Source organism: Cynocephalus volans, chromosome 1 (genome assembly GCF_027409185.1).
Source record: "Cynocephalus volans isolate mCynVol1 chromosome 1, mCynVol1.pri, whole genome shotgun sequence".
NCBI lineage: Eukaryota > Metazoa > Chordata > Mammalia > Dermoptera > Cynocephalidae > Cynocephalus > Cynocephalus volans.
This window is the reverse complement of record NC_084460.1, coordinates 75,897,282-75,918,084: the sequence shown is the minus strand read 5'-3', so window position 1 is coordinate 75,918,084 and position 20,803 is coordinate 75,897,282. Positions and strand designations below refer to the sequence as shown.

The window sequence follows — 20,803 nt, the reverse complement described above, 5'->3', positions numbered from 1 at the left end:
GTGAAACACTGTAGCCATAGCCATGCTGTGCCTATTCCACTTGGCTAGGTCCTCAGCCATTAAACTATGACAGATGGTTGGGCTGTGCAGATAACCTTGGGGCAATACTTGAAAGGTCCACTGCCTCCCTTCCCAGGTGAAGGCAAACTGATCTTGGCTATCAGCCAAGATTGGAATAGAGAAAAAAGCATTTGCAAGGTCCAGTACATAATGATAAGTTCCCAGCTGAGTCGTCAGCTGATCCATCAAGTTGTGAACCAAAGGCACAGCTGCATGCAAAGGAGGCACTACTTTGTTTAGTTCTCGGTAATCCACAGTCCTTCTCCAGGTGCCATCAGGTTTTTTCACTGGCCATACCGGAGCATTAAATGGGCTACGGGCTGGATGAATAATGCCAACGTTCTCTAATTTGAGTGCTGGTTTCAGGCAAACTTGATCCAGTGGCCTAGCAATGCCCCAGTGACCTCATATCTTTCTATTTCTCCTATTTGTCTTTGTTGGAGTTGGCTTTCTGCTAATTTAGGCCCTCTAAAGGCACCTGGAAAATGAGCCCATCTTTGTCTTGTTATCATTATTCAAAAAATCTTGGCTTTACTCTGATCAGACTGTTTTAGGTTACAAACCAATTGCTGAGTTCAAGGGGTTAGAATATGCTAGAATAGGAACCACAGCAATCCCCAATGAAGGAAGGGAGAAAAATCAATGCTGAGACCATCAAACATCTACTGTAACTGTACAGTGGTTTGAGCTAGCTACACTATTTGCTCACAAAACTGTAGTAGTACTCTACAGTACTATACTAAACAACATAACCTACATGATACTTAATAAGTAACCTAGATAATTTCTACATCAATTCCCACAGTTAGTGACTAAATATTATATTCATCACAACACTGTCTAATGAGAAAAATTGAGAACAGAAAATTTGATTTAAACCCTGAAAATGTAAGTTCCCTCATATATGGCTTTTGTTTAGTGCCTCAGTAAACAATGTTTTCTTGCCTCATTTGGAAAATAAAAGATAAATCATCTGGAATCTGATTTGTACTCTCACCCTCCCAGCAGAGTTACCAGCCAGGAAAATTTTGCTGAGCTTTACTTTTTATAATTTTCATTATGAAAGCAATAAGATTTCAATTTTGTCTCAAAAAATAATGTCGAATTATAATATTGGATATGCCTTTCTAATTACATATACTAAAAAAAGGTAAAAACACCACATACACACAAATTCCCCTAAAAGCCCATTCCCCCTACCTATCCCCCAGAGAATGACAACTCTCCCTAATTGAAAGCTCACTACTCTAGAGCTTGCTCTCACCAAATACTCTTCTGATTATAATTTGGCTTGCATAAAAAGTTCCCCATAGACAGAATATGTGCTAACCAGCAAACATGAATTTGGAGCCTGCTTGTAGTTATGTTTTCTGTTGCAAGTTAACTAATTGGCATTCATCAACCCTTAGAGTCCCATTGTGTCTATGTGTGCTAACATTAAGTTCCTGAGTTAATAAAGCTGAGTACCACATTCCAGAAAAAGGCTCCTGCCATAAATCTTGCTAAAACCAGAGATGTTATCCTGTCCTGCTAGCCAGCCAGTCATTCTTCAGGATACCCTCTCCAGACTCCTTTTCATCAAATTGTACCAATAACATCCTTAAAAATAAAAAAAATTAAAAAGGCATAAAATAGCACAAGTAGAATTTCTTTTATCATCTAGAAAAGCAGGAACTGAATCCTCAGGATATATACCTAACAAGATGGCAGACATCTCTAGAAATAGTGAAAGGAGAACAAGACCTCCAGGTGATGTCATTCTGGGACTGATTATGAAAAGTTCCCTTGAAGAAAAGACTTGTGGTGAGGAAGAACTTTGTCACTAGAATGTGAGCTTTGAGTAAATATTGGCCCTAAAATCTCTGGAATCATTTGTGAAGGGAGGGAAGAAGCTTATTCACAAGAGGTAGAGACTTAATTCATCTATAGGGCTGTAAGATCCGTTATTCTGGAAAACCACAATGAGGCATCTTTTAGTGATGTAAACATCAAAAGCCTTTGCAGAGAAGGAACTGTTTTGTTTTTAACTACAGAAGATCTCAAACTTACACAAAAGTAGATAGATAGTATAATAAACCATCATGTACCTATCACTTAGTTTCAATACCACTCAATTCATGGCCAATTTTGTTTTATCAAAACCTCCACCCACTTTGCCACTCCTATATAATTTTGCATCAAATTTCAGTCATCATTTCTGAGAGATTTTTGAGTTGAGGACTAAGCTTATTCTAGCTGGTGATGTGAAAGTGGTCACTGGTTAGAAGCCTTGCATTCCTTCAGATCACAGTTTCCTTACAGTAATGTAAGTCTTGCTGAGTATAGGATTAGGCTGCATTACTCCAGTACAGTTTCTCTTGTTGTTAGGGGTATGTCATGTGTGCTGTTATTTAAGGGATCATTCATGGGAAATGAAGAGCCAGTCTGAGGACTCCAGGAAAGATGTGCAGGCTTGGTCCTCATCTTGAACATTAATAGAATGAAGGAAAACAATCACATGATCATCTCAATTGATGCGGAAAAAGCATTTGACACAATTCAACATACTTTCATAGTAAAAACATTCAACAAACTAGGAATAGAAAGAAACTATCCCAACATAATAAAAGCTGTCTGTGAATAACCCACAGCAAACATCATACATAATGGGGAATGTAATTACTTTCACCACTTCTATTCAACATAATACTGGAATTACTAGCCAGAGCAATTAGGTAAGAAACAGAAATGAAAGGCATCCAAGTTGGAAAGGAAGAAGTAAATTTATCTCTGTTTGCAGATGACATGATCTTACATGTAGAAAACTCTAAAGATTCCCCACAAAAACTGTTAGAACTAATAAACAAATTCAGCAAAGTAATAGGATACAAAGTCAACACACAAAAATCAGTTGCATTTATATACAATAACAATAAACAGTTTGAAAAGGAAATTAAAACAATTCTACTTATAATAGCATCAAAAATAATAAAATACTTAGGAATTAACTTAACCAAGGAGGTAGAAGATCTGTACACTGAAAAACAAGATTTCTATATTGGAAACATTTCATGAAAGAGTTAAAATTGTTAGGATGTCAATACTACCCAAAGCAATCTACAGATTTAGTGCAATCCCAATAAAAATCCTACTGAGTTTTTTTCCAGAAATAGAAAAAGCAATTCTAACATTTATATGGAATCTCAAGGAACCCTGAGTAGCCAAAATAATCCTGAAAAGGAAAAACAAAGCTAGAGGACTCACACATCCTGATTTCAAAGCTTATTATAAAGCAACAGTAATTAAGACAATGTGGTAATGGCATAAAGGCAAACATATAAACCAATAGAATAGAATAGAGAATCCAGAAATAAACCTCACATATATGATCAAATGATTTTTGACAACAGGGCCAGAATCATTCAATGGGAAAATGATGTTTTTTTTCAACAAATGGTGCTGGGAAAACTAGATATCTACATGCAAAAGAATGAAGATGAAACTTTACCTAACACCATATACAAAATTTAACTCAAAATGGATCCATGGACTAAAATAAGACCTAAAATAGGGCAAAAGCTTCACAAAATTAAACTTTGCAATTTCTTATAATAACACCAAAGCACAGGCAACAAAAGAAAAAAAATAGACAAACCATAAAAATTTTTAAATTTTGTGTATCAAAAGTCACTATCAACAGAGTAAAAAAGCAACCCACAGAATGGGAGAATATATTTGCAAATCATATATCTGATAAAGGATTAATATTTAGGATAAATAGAGAACACCTAAAACTCAACAACAAAAGTTCAAACAATCCAATTAAAAAATAGGCAAAGCATTTGAATAGACATTTCTTCAAAAAAGATATACAAATGGCCAATCAACATATGAAAAGATGTTCAATATCACTAATCATTAGGGAAATTCAAATCAAAAGTACAGTGAGATGATACCAGGGCTAACTGGTTAGCTCAGTTGGTTAGAGCTCAGTATTGTAACATCAAGATCAAGGGTTTGGATCCTCATACTGGACAGCTGCAAAAAAAAAAAAAAATCTATAGTGAAATACCACCTGATACCTTTAGGATGTCTACTATCAAAACAATAGAAGATAAGTGTTTGCAAGGATGTGGAGAAATGGAACCCTTGTGCACTGTTGCGGGGAATGTAAAATGGTACAGCTGCTGTGAAAAATAGTATGGCAGTTCCTCGAAAAAATTAAACATAGAATTACCATATGATCTAGCAATTCCATTTCTAGATATATTCCCAAAAGAATTGACAGCAAGAACTCAAACAGATATTGTACACCCATGTTCAGAGCAGCATTATTTGCAGTAGCCAAAGGCGGTAGCAACCCAAGTGTTCACCAACAGATTAATGGATAAATGAGCAGTGGCATATACTCATACTTACAATGTTATGTTATTTAGCCCTAAAAAGGAAGGAAATTCTGACACATGCTATGACATAGATGAATCTTGAGGACATTATGCTACGTGAAATAAGCCACTCACAAAAGAATAAATACTGTGCTATCCCACTTACATGAAGTATTTGGTAGTCAAAATCATAAAGACAGAAAGTAGAATGGTGGTTGGCAGGGGTTAGGGGTGGGAGAGAATGAGGAGCTGTTTAATGGGTAAAGAATTTCAATTTTGTAAGATGAAAAGAGGTCTAGAGATATCGGGGGTGATGGTTACACAACAGTATGGATGTACTGAATAACACTGAACTGTACACTTAAAATCGTTAAGATAGTAAAAAAATTTATATGTATTTTACCATAATTTTTAAAAATGGGGGGGAAAGTAAAGGGTACCACATGAGACAGCAGAAGACCCTGAGAGCTGTTGAGCTTGCTGTGTGAGCAGAGGTGAGTGGTCCCCATTGCACCACATGGCTGAGCGAGTGGCTAGTATTGATCTCCTGCGTCCTTCCATCTGCTCCCTTTTCTCCCTCAGTTCCCTTTTTCTGATCTGCTTCCCTAACAGAACAATTCCACTTCCTTGAGATCTAAAATTCCAAGTTTGATGTGGTGATTATTTAAAAAGAAAAAAAGATACGAGATTGCTGTGAGAAGATGGGACACTGTGGAAGGCCCTTTAAGTTTCTGATAGTCACAGAGACTTTTAAAATAATCTGTGGGGCCTGTTAACTTAGTAATGTCAATACTGGTGCATTGAGGTAAAAGAGTAAGCAATTTTATGATATATTCAGGTTGATGGTCCAGTCATTAAAACCGTTTCTCCTGAATAGGCAGTTTAGGCATATAATTCCGTGTAAGTCCCCTCGTTCACTTATTTTTCTGTATAAATACAGCCTTGATGACATGACGATTTTTGTCCTTTTCAAATAATGTTACTCGTTTTAATAGTAGTATAAAATCTGGGAGAGAAACATGAATGCTCACAAGTTACTAGTCTTGTTTCTAAACCTCCATGTAAGGGGACCTTTCAAATGCATACATTTTTATGACTATACCTCAAACCAATAATATTCTCCTTCACTACCTCCCTCTCCACACCTAATCAGAAAATTAAAGTCGTCCATATATTTCACATTGCCAGATCACTTACCCTGGAATTTCACCCTTGTCCTTCACCTCTTGGGCACCAGAGGGCACACATCTTAAGTCTCACTTTCTCTGGGACACAAGTCCTTTTTTCACTCCACTGCAGGGTTTTCTCCCCCTCTGAATTTGCTCCAGCACCTTGAAGAAGCTTAGAGGAACAATTCAGCTTTCCTCTTCCTAGTAAACTGATTTCCTGATGGCTACACTGGTTCAGCACACCCACGAGAGACAGAAAGTAGTGATTCCTCAGGAGGCTGGCCCCTTTATCAATCTACACAATCAAAAGAAATGTCCTTGTAAATAGTCCTTGCAAACAATCAGTTCATAATCTTTTTTTGCTCTTACTAACTTTTCATTGTTTTTAGGCTAAAGACAGCCTAAAATTCCATTCATTACTCTAGCCTTCCAAGTTTAAAAGTGTGATAATAGAAGTGAAACTGCTTTCAAGGGGGAAAGAAGCACCATTTAATTCAAAGAAGAGTTACCTCTAGGAGAAATATTAACAAGACAATGCCATTTGCCTAATAAATAATCAATAAATGGTCAACAATTACTAGCGGCACATTTGTAAGAGGAAGGTTAATTTTTGATTCTTGTGAATGTAGTTCTCACATTTTCTTCATGATTTCCCTGTTGAGCTTCCTTTATGAAAATTTTCATTTTCTTTTTTTTAAAATTATTTTTTAATTAATTTGTTTTAATTTTTAATTATGTTTTAAATACATTCAAATAGGATCTGCACTTATAAATTTGGCCAGCTACAAAAGAGCTGTGATTCTTACACAAAAGATCAAACACTTGTGTGTGTTTTTTTTTTTCCTTAATTTTATTTTGTCGATATACAATGTGGTTGATTATTGTGGCCCATCACCGAAACCCCCTCCCTCCTCCCTCTCCCCCCCTCCCACCCAACAATGTCCTTTCTGTTTGCTTGTCGTATCCACTTCAAGGAATTGTAGTTGTTATGTCTTCTTCCCCCGAAAATTTTCATTTCTGAAGCTGTTATCCTAAACTACACATTCAGAACTACCCAAGTAGCCATCCATCCACTTGTAAAATATTAAGAAATCTAGAAATTGAATTAAAAAAATAAAATACGATTTTTGTTGGTTTGTTTGCTGTGAGAAACCAAGTCTCATCAGTGAATGAGGTTAGAGCACAGCCTTATAACACAAACCTCAGGGTTTGAATCTGCATACATTCTAACCACCAAAAAACCAAAAAAAACCCCAAAAAACAATGAGTAAATAGTTCTAAGAGGAAATGTCAAAGTGTATTTATATATACATACACACACACACACACACACATACTTTATATACACACACACACACACACACACACACACACTCAATTCCTATGTGAGAAATGTGTGAGGTGCTGTGATGCCCATTTTATGGGAGGTACAACTGCCTCAGGAAGTTAAATAAATTGATAGATTTAAAAATTCAAGATATATATCATTGTAGGAGAAAATTCAGTTTTTTTGTTTGCTTAAAAAAAAAAAGAATTGGCATAGACAATCCTGAATTCTGATGGGTTGTGTGTGAAAAACGTTTTTATTAAGTCAAATATTTGAATTTAAAATAGATTTTTAAATGAATATTGAGTACATAGAAAAATATATTCTAAACTTCAATTCCCGCAACTCTACTCCCACCTCCAAATCGTACATTTTAGACCCTCTTCTCATTTACCTTTCCTCTCAACCATACACTTTGCTAACCAGGATGGTCACTCTCACATACAGGATATGTGAAATCTAACTGTCTGGGAGGCAGTGTGGATAGAAGGAAAAAATGTAACCTTGGGCATCAGATGCCTCCCTCCCCTACTTATTTACAGCTTGATCTTAAGCATATGTTGTGACTTGACTGAGTCTCAGTTTCCACCTTTCCAAATGCCATAATAATAATATCTACCTCTTGGAGTTATTTTGAAGATTAAATGAGATATCATTTATATTCTCCTGAAGTGTAACTGCTTCCAGTATACTTCCTACCCTCTTTAGTAAATTGAGTAATACTTCTCAATAAGTTATTTTGCCATTTTAGTTGTGGTTTAGAGTAGTAAGCACAGTCAGGAAACCTGGGCTGTTGCATAGGAATTAGCTCTTGGTTTGGGCTTCAAACTAAATGATGTCTAGCTTTTTAAATTTCTTATTTATAAAGTTCAGTGATATATGCAGGTGGGATATACAATCCTAATTTTCCAAGTCACACTTGCTTCTCCTCTTGATATAAGTTTTTGTCAGCAGCTAAAAACACCCTGGATAGTCAATAAATGCAATCATATATCACAACATAGGAATTGTTCAAGGAGAATTCAGGAAAAAGAGAGTATTGGGAAAATTGCAAACAAAGGACTGAACATGAAGAGAGCCATAGCTATAGAAAAAAATCGAATCTAGAGAAATGATAATTTTTGTATTTTCTCTCACCCCTTTCTTCTTTTTCTCTTCCCTATAAAAGTTCCCAATAATTTTAAATTTAAAACTGTAAAATAAAATTCTGCCTTCCTCCTTTTTCTTCCTTTCCTTTACTTTAATTTTCTTCAACACTTATTCATTCCAGAAACATAACCTGAGCACCTCCTGCACATCAGGCACTGTGCTGCTGAGGGAACAACGATGAGCAAAAAGCTAGTCTTCGACTTCAGGAAGCTGCATTGGCAACAGCAAGTAAGCAACAGTAAACAAATGAGATGATTTCAGAGAGTGCTAACTGTTATGACGAAAACAGAACAAACACAACAGGCAGTTGCTGAGGAGCATCTTTAGATTGGGTAGTCAGAGAAGGCCTCTCTGAAGAGAGCTTGAGCTGAGACCTGGCTGATGATGTCTGAGCCATTTGAAGATCTGAGGCAGGAGCCTTTCTGGCACCAGGGATGGAAAATGTCCAGGCTTTGTAGTGGGAATGAGCTTGGTCTGTTGAAAGAAACAGAATTGGAATACGGTGAGAGGCAGTGATGGGAGATGAGGACAGAGAAGCAAGCAGGGGCCATTTTGTGATAGACCGTATAGACCATGGTTAGGTTTTAGATTTTATACTGCAGCTTTTAAGGCAAGGATCTGCTTAAATGATCTGCTTAGTGTTTTAAAGAATTGATTGGGCTGCTTGTGGAGACTGGACTGCTGGTGATAATAATTAGAGGAATGAACACTAGTTAGGAAATCATGTCAGTACTCCAGACAAGAAATGATAGTGGCTGGAACTTAGTGGTAGCACTAGAGAAGGTGAGAAATAGACATTTGAGAATGTGATGTAGAAGTAATGTGACTTGCTGATGGATTAGATACAGAGCATGAGGAAAAGGGAAGAATCAACCAAAACTCCTAGGTTTTTGGCCTGAGCAACTTGGGAGCATGGTGGTGCCATTACTGAGATGATAAAGACTGAGTTTGGGTTAAGGATGTATAACAAGAGTATATTATTGGCCATGTTAATTTTGGAGTTACTTTTAAACACCTAAAATGCAGATGTCAAATAGGCAATTAAATACATGAGCCCAAAGCCCAGGGGAGGAAAGCAGGGCTGGAGATGTAAATGTCACAGTTGTCAGCATGGAGATTGAATCATTTGCTTAAAAGCATATATTGAAAAGGGCATCCAGATTGGAAAAGATGAAGTCAAACTGTCCGTGTTTGCAGATGACATGATCCTATATATCGAACAGCCTAAAGCCTCTACAAAAAAACTCTTAGAGGTGATAAATGATTTCAGCACAGTAGCAGGATACAAAATCAACACACAAAAATCAGTAGCATTTCTATTCTCCAATAGTGAACATGCAGAAAGAGAAATAAAGAAAGCCTGCCCATTTACAATAGCCACCAAAAAAAATAAAATACTTAGGAATTGATTTAACCAAGGATGTGAAAAATCTCTATAATGAGAACTACAAACCACTGCTGAGAGAAATTAGAGAGGATACAAGAAGATGGAAAGATATCCCATGCTCTTGGATTGGAAGAATCAACATAGTGAAAATGTCCATACTACCCAAAGTGATATACAAATTCAACGCAATCCCCATCAAAATTCCAATGACATTTTTCTCAGAAATGGAAAGAACTATCCAGACATTTACATGGAATAATAAAAGACCATGCATAGCCAAAGCAATGCTGAACAAAAAAAATAAAGCTGGAGGCATTAACACTACCTGACTTTAAACTATACTACAAAGCTATAATAACCAAAACAATATGGTACTGGCATAAAAACAGACACACAGATCAATGGAATAGAGTAGAGAATCCAGAAATCAACCCACACACCTACAGCCATCTGATCTTGGACAAAGGCACCAAGCCTATACACTGTGGAAGAGTCTGCCTCTTTAGCAAATGGTGCTGGGAGAACTGGATATCAATATGCAGGAAAATGAAACTAGACCCATACCTTTCACCATACACTAAACTCAACTCAAAATGGATTAAAGGGGCCGAGCCCGTGGCGCACTTGGTAGAGTGCTGCGCTGGCAGCGCGGCGATGCTCCCGCCGCGGGTTCGGATCCTATATAGGACTGACCGGTGTACTCACTGGCTGAGTGCCGGTCACGAAAAAACGAAAAAAAAAAAAAAAAAAAATGGATTAAAGAATTAAATAGACACCCTGAAACAATAAAACTTCTTAAAGAAAACATAGGAGAAACACTTCAGGAAATAGGACTGGACACAGACTTCATGAATACAACCCCAAAAGCATGGGCAACCAAAGGAAAAATAAACAAATGGGATTATATCAAACTAAAGAGCTTCTGCACAGCAAAAGAAACAATTAACAGAGTTAAAAGACAACCAGCAGAGTGGGAGAAAATATTTGCAAAATATACATCTGACAAAGGATTAATATCCAGAATATACAAGGAACTCAAACAACTTTACAAGAAAAAAATAAGCAACCCAATTAAAAAATGGGCAAAAGAGCTAAGTAGGCATTTCTCTAAGGAAGATATACAAATGGCCAACAGACATATGAAAAAATGCTCAACATCACTCAGCATCTGGAAAATGCAAATCAAAACTACACTGAGATACCATCTCACCCCAGTTAGGATGGCTAAAATCCAAAAGACTCTGAACGATAAATGCTGCTGAGGTTACAGAGAAAAAGGAACTCTCATCCATTGTTGGTGGGACTGCAAAATGGTGCAGCCTCTATGGAAAATGGTATGGAGGTTCCTCAAACAATTGCAGATAGATCTGCCATATGACCCAGCTATCCCACTGTTGGGAATATACCCAGAGGAATGGAAATCATCAAGTCGAAGGTATACCTGTTCCCCAATGTTCATCGCAGCACTCTTTACAATAGCCAAGAGTTGGAACCAGCCCAAATGTCTATCATCGGATGAGTGGATACGGAAAATATGGTATATCTACACAATGGAATACTACTCAGCTATAAAAACAAATGAAATACTGCCATTTGTAACAACATGGATGGACTTTGAGAGAATTACATTAAGTGAAACAAGTCAGGCACTGTAAGAGAAATACCACATGTTCTCATTTATTGGTGGAAGCTAAAAATAAATAAATAAATTCACACACACACACACACACACAAAAATGGAGAAGGGGAAGAAGACATAACAACTACAATTCCTTGAAGTTGATATGACAAGCAAACAGAAAGGACATTGTTGGGTGGGAGGGGGGAGAGGGAGGAGGGAGGGGGGTTTCGGTGATGGGCCACAATAATCAACCACATTGTATATCGACAAAATAAAATTAAGAGAAAAATAAATAAATAAATAAATAATGACACAAATATTAATATTCAACCCTGTACCCCACAGATATGTACAATCAACTATGTTTCAATAAAAATAAATAAATAAAATTAAAAAAAATTTTTAAAAAGCATATATTGAGTGCCTATTATGTATTGGTGAATGTATTAGATACTGGTGACAGAGCAGTAAATTATGTAATACCCTAGAAGGTAACAAGTGTCATGAAAAAGAGAGAATGATAAAGAGGAGTAGGATTGGGAGGGGTGGAGTTGCCTTATGATTTTAAACAGGGAAGTCAGGGAGGCCTCATTGAGAAGGTGAACTTCTAAGAGGTTAGCATGTGGACACCTAGGAGAACAGTATTCCAGGCAGAGCCAGTGCAAACTCCCTAAGGCAACAACATACCTGGCATGTAAACAGCAAGAGTCTGGAGAACACTGAGCCAGGTACTGGAAGATATCTCCTGGATGCTGGGGCCCACCATCTTCAAGAGATCAGTTGGATGCAAGGGAAGACATCAAAGAAGACTGAAGGAAGCAACTTGTAGGTAGGAAAGCAGGAAAATGTAGTGCTACAGAAGCCAAGAGAAGGAAGCATTTCAGGAAAGAGACACTGGTCCACTTATGCTGCTGAGAGGGTAGGTGAGATGAAAACCAGAAGTGATGACTGAAGTTGGTCTGTGAGGACCTGTGCAAAAGCAGGGCAGTGGAGTGGTCTGCATGAGAGCCTGGCTGGTAAGACTGACAGGAAAAGTCTGCAAGGGATGGAAAATAGTGGTCAGGTTGTATATGCCCAGGAGCTGAGGCAGATTATTCTCTTTCAAATAAGTTCCAGTGCCCCTACCTTACTGAACAAATATATCTTGTAGCTCCTTTGGGTGTAACTACACAGCCTCTGTGGCACTCAAGGAAACATATGGCAGAGTCACACCACCTTCAGTTAGAATGACAACACCACCAAATTTATTCATGAGCAGCTCATCTTCATGAAAGTCTAGAGTGTATTACTAAGTCTTTCTGGACAAGTCACTTAATTTTTTTGTGTAATTTCTCCAAGCAGTAAGCAGGGTTGCAGGAAAACTTGTTAGCTATGAGTATTTCTACGGTTTTTGGAAGCACTGCCATAAAGAAACATAAGTACTGGTTATAATATCAGGTCAAGTTCAAATCCCCAAGCCAGCCAGCCACCAAAAGCAAAAAAAAAAAGCACTGGGCTTAAACCTTGTGATTTAGTTGTAAAATATTATGGATTATTGTTAACACATTCTTCTCCCTTCATTTTAGGCATTTATTTCTTATAATGACCTTTGTATAAAACCACTAAGAAAACAAGGGAAAGAGAAATAACTTAGTAATGAATGTCAAATGTCTTATGAGGCAGGTAGAATTATGACACAGTCACTTCCCACCCACGTTTCCCATCACATAGAGATACTCTCACACACTCCTGCTCATGGACACACACTCCAGAAGAGGTTTCTGACATTTGCATTTCAAAATAAAACAGAGGTGAATCTACTTGGTTTGTGTCACTTCTGACAAGTCATGCTAATATTAATAGTACAATTATGATGATTTTACTACTGATTTACTTTTGACTATTATATCAAGATTCTTAATGTTCTTTTTTTCTTTTTTTTTTTTCGTATATAAGGCCCTATGTCTCTCCCTCCTCCTCCCCTACTTCTATCATCTTCCCAAACTGTGCCCATAATTGAATCAATACGTAATCAACTCAGGTGGAGTTAATCAGTGAAAGCTTCCTACAACTGGGAAGTAAAATCACTTTGACACAGTGTTTGAAAGAAAAGACATTGGCTGTGAAGCTGAGTTTATATCCTGTCTCTGCTCTTTACTATGTATGTGAACTTGTGCAAGTTACTTAACTTCTTTATGCTTCGATTTCTTCCTTTGTTAAAAGGGGATAATGATAATGTTTTGTAAGTGCTTTGCAGTTATTAATTTATCTAATCCTTACAATAATCCTATGAGATAAGTACCACAATTAAACCTATTTTACAGGCGAGGAAACCAAAGCACAGATGTTAAGTAACCTGTCCTAGGTCACACAACTGCTAAGTGGCAAGCCGGGATTTGATCCCAGGCAGTGTGACTCGTGATCCAGAGGATTTTTAAATTTTTTAAATGGTATCTCATTGTGGTTTTATTTGCGTTTCCCTAATGGTTAGCAATGTTGAGCATTTTTTTCATATATCTGTTGACCATTTGTATGTGTTCTTGTGAGAAATGCCTTTATCCCTGGGGTGCTGGGATGATGCTACATACATAAATTAATAAATGTGATACATTTCATTAACAGAAGCAAAGACAAAAGCCATGTAATCATCTCATTAGATGTAGAAAAGACATTTGACAAAATTCAACATCCTTTCTTAATAAAAACTCTCACCAAATTAGGTACAGAAGGAATGCCAGATAAAGATAAAGAAAAAAGAAGGAATGTACCTCAACACAATAAAGGACATTTGTGAGAAGCCCATAGCTAACATTATACTCAATGGTGAAAAATTCAAGCCTTTTCTCTAAGATCTGGAACAAGATAAGGATGCCCACTCTTGCCACTTCTATTCAACATAGTATTGGAAGTCCTTGACAGAACAGTTAGGCAAGAGAAAAAAATAAAAGGCATCCAAATAGGAAAAGAAGAAGTGAAATTGTCACTGTTCACTCATGACATAATCTTATATATAGAAAACTCTAAAGACTCCACCAAAAAATTGTTAGAATTAATAAACAAAAACAGTACAGTTGCAGGGTACAAAATGAAAACACAAAAATCAGTAGCTTTTCTATACACTAACAATGAATTATCTGAAAAAGACATCAAAAGAACAAATCCCATTCACAATAGCTAAAAAAAACAACTCCCCAAAACAAGCAAACAAAACCCCCAACTTAGGAATAAATTTAACTGAGGAAGTGAAAGACTCATACACTGAAAACTATAAAACACTGATAGAAGAAATTGAATATGACACAAATAATGAAAAGATAGCCCCTGTTTATGGATTGAAAGAATATTATTAAAATGTTCATACTACCCAAAGTGATCTGCAGATTCAATGAAGCCCCTATCAAAATCCCAATGTCATTTTTCATAGAAGTAGAAAAAATACTAAAATTCATATGAAACTACAAGAAAACCCAAATAGCCAAGGCAATCATGAGCAAAAAGAACAAAGCTGGAGGTATCACACTACCTGATTTAAACTATATTATAAAGCTATAGTAATTAAAACAGCATGGTATTGGGGGAAAAAATAGACACATCAACCAATGGAACAGATTACAGAGCCAAGAAATGGACCCGCACATGTATGGTCAATTGATTTTTGACAAAGATGCCAGAAATATGGAATGGGAAAAGGACAGTCTCTTCAATAAATGCTGTTGAGAAAACTAGATTTTCCACATGCAGAAAAATGAAATTGGACCCTTATCTCACACCATATTAAAAAATCCACTCAAAATGGATTAAAGACTTAAACATTAAGACCAGAAACTCTAAAGCTACTAGAAGAAAACACAAGAGGATAAACTACATGACATTGATCTGGGAAATGAATTTTTGGATTTCACCCCAAAAGCACAGACAACAAAAGCAAAAACAGACAAATGAGATGACATCAAACTAAAGGCTTCTACCCAGAAAAGGAAACAATTAACAGTGTACAGAGACAGCCTAGAGATTGAGAGAAAATATTTAAGTCATACTTCCAATTAGGGGTTAATATTCAAAATATATAAGGAGCTCAAACAACTCAATAGCAAGAAAACAATAACAACAACAAAAACAATTAAAACATGGGCAAGGGTTAGATCTGAAAACAATCAATCAATCAATCAATAATGGGCAAGGTTCAGATCTCAGGCTCTTCAATAAAATAAAATAAAAATTTGCTTGTATATGATATAAAGGAAAAAAATGGGGAGGAAGGGGCAAAAGGACCTGAATAGACATTTCCACTGAAGGTTTAAAAGCTGTGAATGTATTGTGTCAAGAACACTCATATGCAATCATTTTTGTAAATGGTTTTTTGTAAAGTCATCAGATATATGTTAGAGTGAAGTTTTACTTGAGCATATGACAGGGAAATGTTTGAATCAATATGTAAATCGAATCAACTGTACTGGGATTGTTAATCTAGAAGAAAGTGGTTGCATAGACAATAGTAAGAGTAAGAACATTTAGTCTATGCTTTCAAATGAGGCTTGATCATTTGAAACAATCAAGTTGTTCATTGGCAGAATTTCCCACCATGTTAGTATAGATTATATGATATTGGATAAGATAGCAACAACGAAATTGTTTTTGTTTTTGTTTTTTTCTCTTCAGTATTAGCTTTAAGAGAGAAATCCTGAAGCTTGTAGGGATTTCTGAGGACAGGAAACCATAAAATGGGAGAGTATATTTAGCAACCAGGGTGATTTAGTTCGTGGTGATTAGCATATTGCATTCCAGTTATTTAAACTGAGATATTCTTGATCAGGTTGAGCATACTGTGAGAAGATCTCTTTCCCCGGGAAATAAGATGGAGAGAGTCTCTGGAGAACGGCCTCACTGAATTGGTATGTTAACTTTCTCTGGATTTTCATGGTTTCCTCAGTTCTTCCATAATTCCTCAGTGCATTGGCCATTTTCTGGTAAGTCATGGTCTTCTGATTGCCTATTCTTTTTCGCCAAAGTTCGGCAAGTTTTTCTTTGGTTTTTGATATAAACTGAAAGATGCCTTTGGTTTTATCAACCCACTGAATACAAGATGCCATCTTGAGATTGCACACGGATTCGTGAAGATATTCAATCAGTCAGAGCTTCTACCTGCCTTTTCCTTGTTTTGCTAGAGAACAGCAGGTTGTATCAGTGGGTTTTCAGTTATGTTCTGCAGAGATGGATGAATACTCCCTTAATAATAGAAGTCCACAGCACTGTTTATTATGGCCCTCCTATTATAGACAGGTTCATCTGTAGGCAATCCCCAAAGCAGATGGAATTTCCTCTGACATGAGGACCCTGGTTGATGAAAGCTAGGAAATTTTTGTAATCTGGGGAGTACTGAAGATCTCCAGTTGAATGTTGCCTCAGTACCTCAAAAGCATCTTCAAGTGCTTGACCCAGCTTGTCTTGTTCAACACAAGTCATGCTTCCTTAATAAATTGACAATTCTGTCCATCAGAGCCTAACCTAGCATCCACTCATATAAGGTGGAAGTGACCTTCCCTCCAATCCAGAGGATTTAACCGCAGTGGTGGCCCCTGCCTGTTCTAAATGGTTATGCTCTGCATGCATATTGTAAGCCTGAAAGCACTTCTCCAAGTCTTACTGGACCTGGGTGGACACCTGACCCCAAAAGACACAATGGTTGTATAGACTAGCTAAAAAGATGATCTGGACTGATCAGAGTCTTTCTCTCCAAGGAAATTTTTCTGAGAAACACAGCAGTGAGCTGCTATTTGGTGGTGTGAACTAGAACTGAAAGGTCCAGTAGAGTTGGGGCCACAGGGAGTCAGATGTACAGTGAATTAGCAGAGGGCAGAAGAGAGGATAAAATAGGGCAGATACACCATGAAGAAACTGAATGAAAGGGCTTGTGGCCTCTGAGGGAGAAATCAGCCTCACTGTGCTCCTAATGTTTCTCAGGTCTTGTCCGCAGAAGGCCCAACTGTCCTTACGTCTCTGAGTGAGTCCACTGTGCATCCTTCCAAAATAACAAACAAACAAAAAGACACAGCTGCTATCACAACCAACACAGCAAAAAAATCCTTTACTTAGCCTAGCCTGAATGGTTTTCTTGTTTCTTGTAAAACAACAACAAAGCAAATAACTTTATTAAAAATGGGCAAAAGGTCAAGGTTCAGATCCCCAAACTGGCTAGCCACCAAAAAAAGGGAGACAAAGGACTTGAACAGACATTTTTCCAAAGATGTACAAATAGCCAACAAATATATAAAATGCCAAACATCACTCATCATCAGAGAAATGCAAATCAAAACCACAATGAGATATCACCCTTTAGGATGGCTATTATTAAAAAAGATAATTGTTAATGAGGTTACACATTTGTGGAGAGGTTGGAACCTTTGTACACTGTTGGTGAGGATGTAAAATGGTGCAACAGCTACGGAAAACAGTACGGAGATTTTTCAAAAAATTACAAATAGGGGCTGGCCCACGGCTCACTTGGGCGAGTGTGGTGCTGATAACACCAAGTCAAGGGTTAAGATCCCCTTACCGGTCATCTTTTTAGAAAAAAAAAAAATTACAAATAGAACTACAATATTATCCAGCCATCCCATTTCTAGGTATATAAGAGAATAGAAATCAGGATCTTGAAGAGATGTCTGCACTCCCATGTTCATAGTAGCATTCACAATAGTCAAGGTATGGAATCAACCCAAGGGTCCATCAACAGATGAATGGATAAACAAAATGTGGCATATACTTACAATGGAATATTATTTAGCCTTAAAAAGCAAAGAAGTTCTGACACATGTTACAACATGGGTGAACCTTGAGGACATTATACTAAGTGAAATAAGCCAGTCAGAAAAATATAAATACTGCATGAGCCCACTTATAGGAGGTGCCTAGAGTAGTCAAATTCATAGAGAAAGTAGAATGGTGGCCACCATTGTTGGTGGCTGGGGATGGAACGGGAAGTTGTTATGTAATGAGCATAGAGTTTCAGTTTTGTAAGATGAAAGGAATTCTGGAGATTGGTTTCATGACAATATAAATGTACTTAACACTACTGAACTGTACACTTAAAGATGGTTAAGATGGTAAATTTTATGTTATGTATATATTTTACCACAATTAAAAAACTAACCAGCAAACAAAACCAACCAAGAAAACAGAAAACAAAAAGGAAATTTTGTCAGCCTTGTTGAGAACGTAATGATTGTGCATTATAGAGAGTGATAGAGTTGGGAGGAGAATGCCTGTTGGGTCAGAAGACATGAACTCAGTGACTGACATGCCTAAGTATGGTGTTTCTTAGTGCCCCAAACAGAAATGTCCAGTCATCAGCTGGGACACAGTTCTGAGGTTGGTGATCTGTACCCATGTGGGTGCTAGGAAGACAAAGAAGTGTCCCTTCACTGCAGGATTGATTAGATGGGCGACAGTAGGAGTTAGGACCAAGAAAACATGGAGGACGATTACTGTAATTCTAGTTTACGAGAATGGTGGTGGTACTGCCATAACCCAGCAAGGGGAAGCTGGAGCCTGATCAGGTAGTAGAGACAATTGTGAGTTCAGTAATAGATGTGTTAAATTTAGAGATAAGCGAAGATATTTAGTTAGCAATTTGTGACCTGAAACAATGATTGGAACTGAGAACCTCCATTGCCTCCAGTCCAGCATTTCCTCAGGTAGAGAAATGGTTCCCCCTGATATTCACAGTGCACATGAACACATCAGAGGCTCTGAGAGAACTTTGGGAAAGGGAACTGCTTAACTTTGTTTAATTTAGTTTTTTTCCAAACTCATTTCACTGCCCCACCCTTTTTTTCATGAACCATCTATTAAATTACTGAGGACTACACTTAGGGGAATTTTTCTCCAGTCTATGCAGATATTTCTCTGTTGACAAAGTAGAGCAAAGGAGGAACTGGTTAGATGGTTGACAGAGCTGTGGATGTTCAGTGTGGCTCTATTAAGTCACCAAAACAGACTGAGGAAGCTTCCAGAAACCCAGGCCTGGCCTGGGTACTAAGGACACCCCTCTGCTTGGGCCGTGGTGGTGAAGACTGCTAGGGATTTTGATCAAAGACAGCTTGCTGTCTTGGCTTTCTCCCTACAGTGCATGTGCCAGTAAAGCCCTGGCCCAATCCATCCCCTAGTTCTTTTTTATCCTCTACGTTGGCTTCTTGTCCTTGCTTTCCATTTGCATAACTAATGCACACAACACAGAGTTCCTGCAATTTTAAAGACAGCTGGCCAGCACATCTTGGATGCTGATGTCAGGAAACATCTGGAAGAGGGCTAAAGTTACTGCAGGCCCAACTGAGAACAATGGAAGCACATTAATATGGAAAATTCAGTATGGGGGGCTTTTGTAAATAAAAATGGCTGCCAGGCCAACTTATCAAAAGCCTTGTGCAAAAAACCCTATTTAAGTTTGGGCATTGGACTGGATCGCTAGCTTAGCTGGTTAAAGAATGGTGTTATAACACTAAGGTCAAGGGTCTGGATCCTGGTACCAGCCAACTGCCAAAAAAAAAGTTTAGGCATTAACGGTATTGATAGGCCAGTTAAAATTGAAATTTGCTACTTCCTTTTGGACCCTTATCTTTGAGGCTTTCCTTTTCTTAAAGGTTTCCTAGAAGTCCTAACAACTAACCAAGATACTCTTTTTTCTGAGAAAATCATGAACTAGTTTTTTATTTTATAATAATATGAAGCTGATCTCTGTCCTTTCTCTGTTTTCTCTCTCAAAATATAAAGATATAAAATAGATTTCTGATACACCTATTTCTGCTGTCCCTAAAAAGTCAGTGTTAACAGAAATATTGAGCTTTACAGATACTGTGAGTGAAATATTTAGATGTGAACATTATTTTTCAAGGCTGCATGTCATAGCAGTTAAAAGAACAGGTTTTTGAGTTTAATTTCTAGCTTCTCTACTTAACCAACTATGTGTAACCTTGAGTAAATTACTTAATTGGCATAATTTAATCTGTAAAATTGTGGTAATTATTTCTGCCTATTTTGGATTGCCATGAGGAATACACAAGCTGATGTGTGTTGGAAGTGCTTATGAGATGCCTGACCCAGGTCTGCTTTTATCATTGTGGTTTTGTTGCTATCCAAGGATTAAGAAGAAATCCTTGCTTTAATCTATTTCTCAATCCAACCGCAAAATATCGAGCATTTGCTTTCAGTTTCCTTTCCTACAGATGTATGTTTTGGAATTAGAATTTCTTCCCCAAGGATTCTCTACCTACAGTTTCACTTTGTTTTGCAGAAACTGAAAACTATATCTGTCTTTTCTACAGATTCGTGATTACCATCTCACACTGTCTTCCAACATTCATTTTCCTGGTTCTGATACCTGCTTTTACCTGATTCCAGGAATGACACCTGCTTTTTCCCTCTGAAAGCTTATTGAATTTTCTCTTTTTCAGGGTTCTGAAATTCCACAATGAAGTGCTTTGGCATTGGTCTGTTTTTATTTATTGTCTAGGTTTCTTGGTGGGACAGCTTGTGTCCTTTGGTTTTGGAAATCTTGAATTATTCAATTTTTATGAGTTCCTCTTCATTATTATTTCTCTTCTTTCTGGAACTACTGTTTATTAGAATATGGGACTCTCTAGACGTAACCTCTGGTTGCCTTATCTTTCCTTTCCTATTGCTCTCTTCTTATCTTTTGGTTTTATTTTCTCAGAAAGTTCCTCAACTTTGTCATCTAACCTTCTGTTAAGT

At 37.3% G+C, this 20,803-nt stretch overlaps 1 pseudogene; it reads right to left on the bottom strand.

The window, feature by feature from the left end:
- Positions 1–15,791: 15,791 nt before the first annotated feature.
- Positions 15,792–16,519, bottom strand: LOC134371933 (transcription factor Spi-C-like; annotated as a pseudogene).
- Between the last annotated feature and the right edge of the window lie 4,284 nt (positions 16,520–20,803).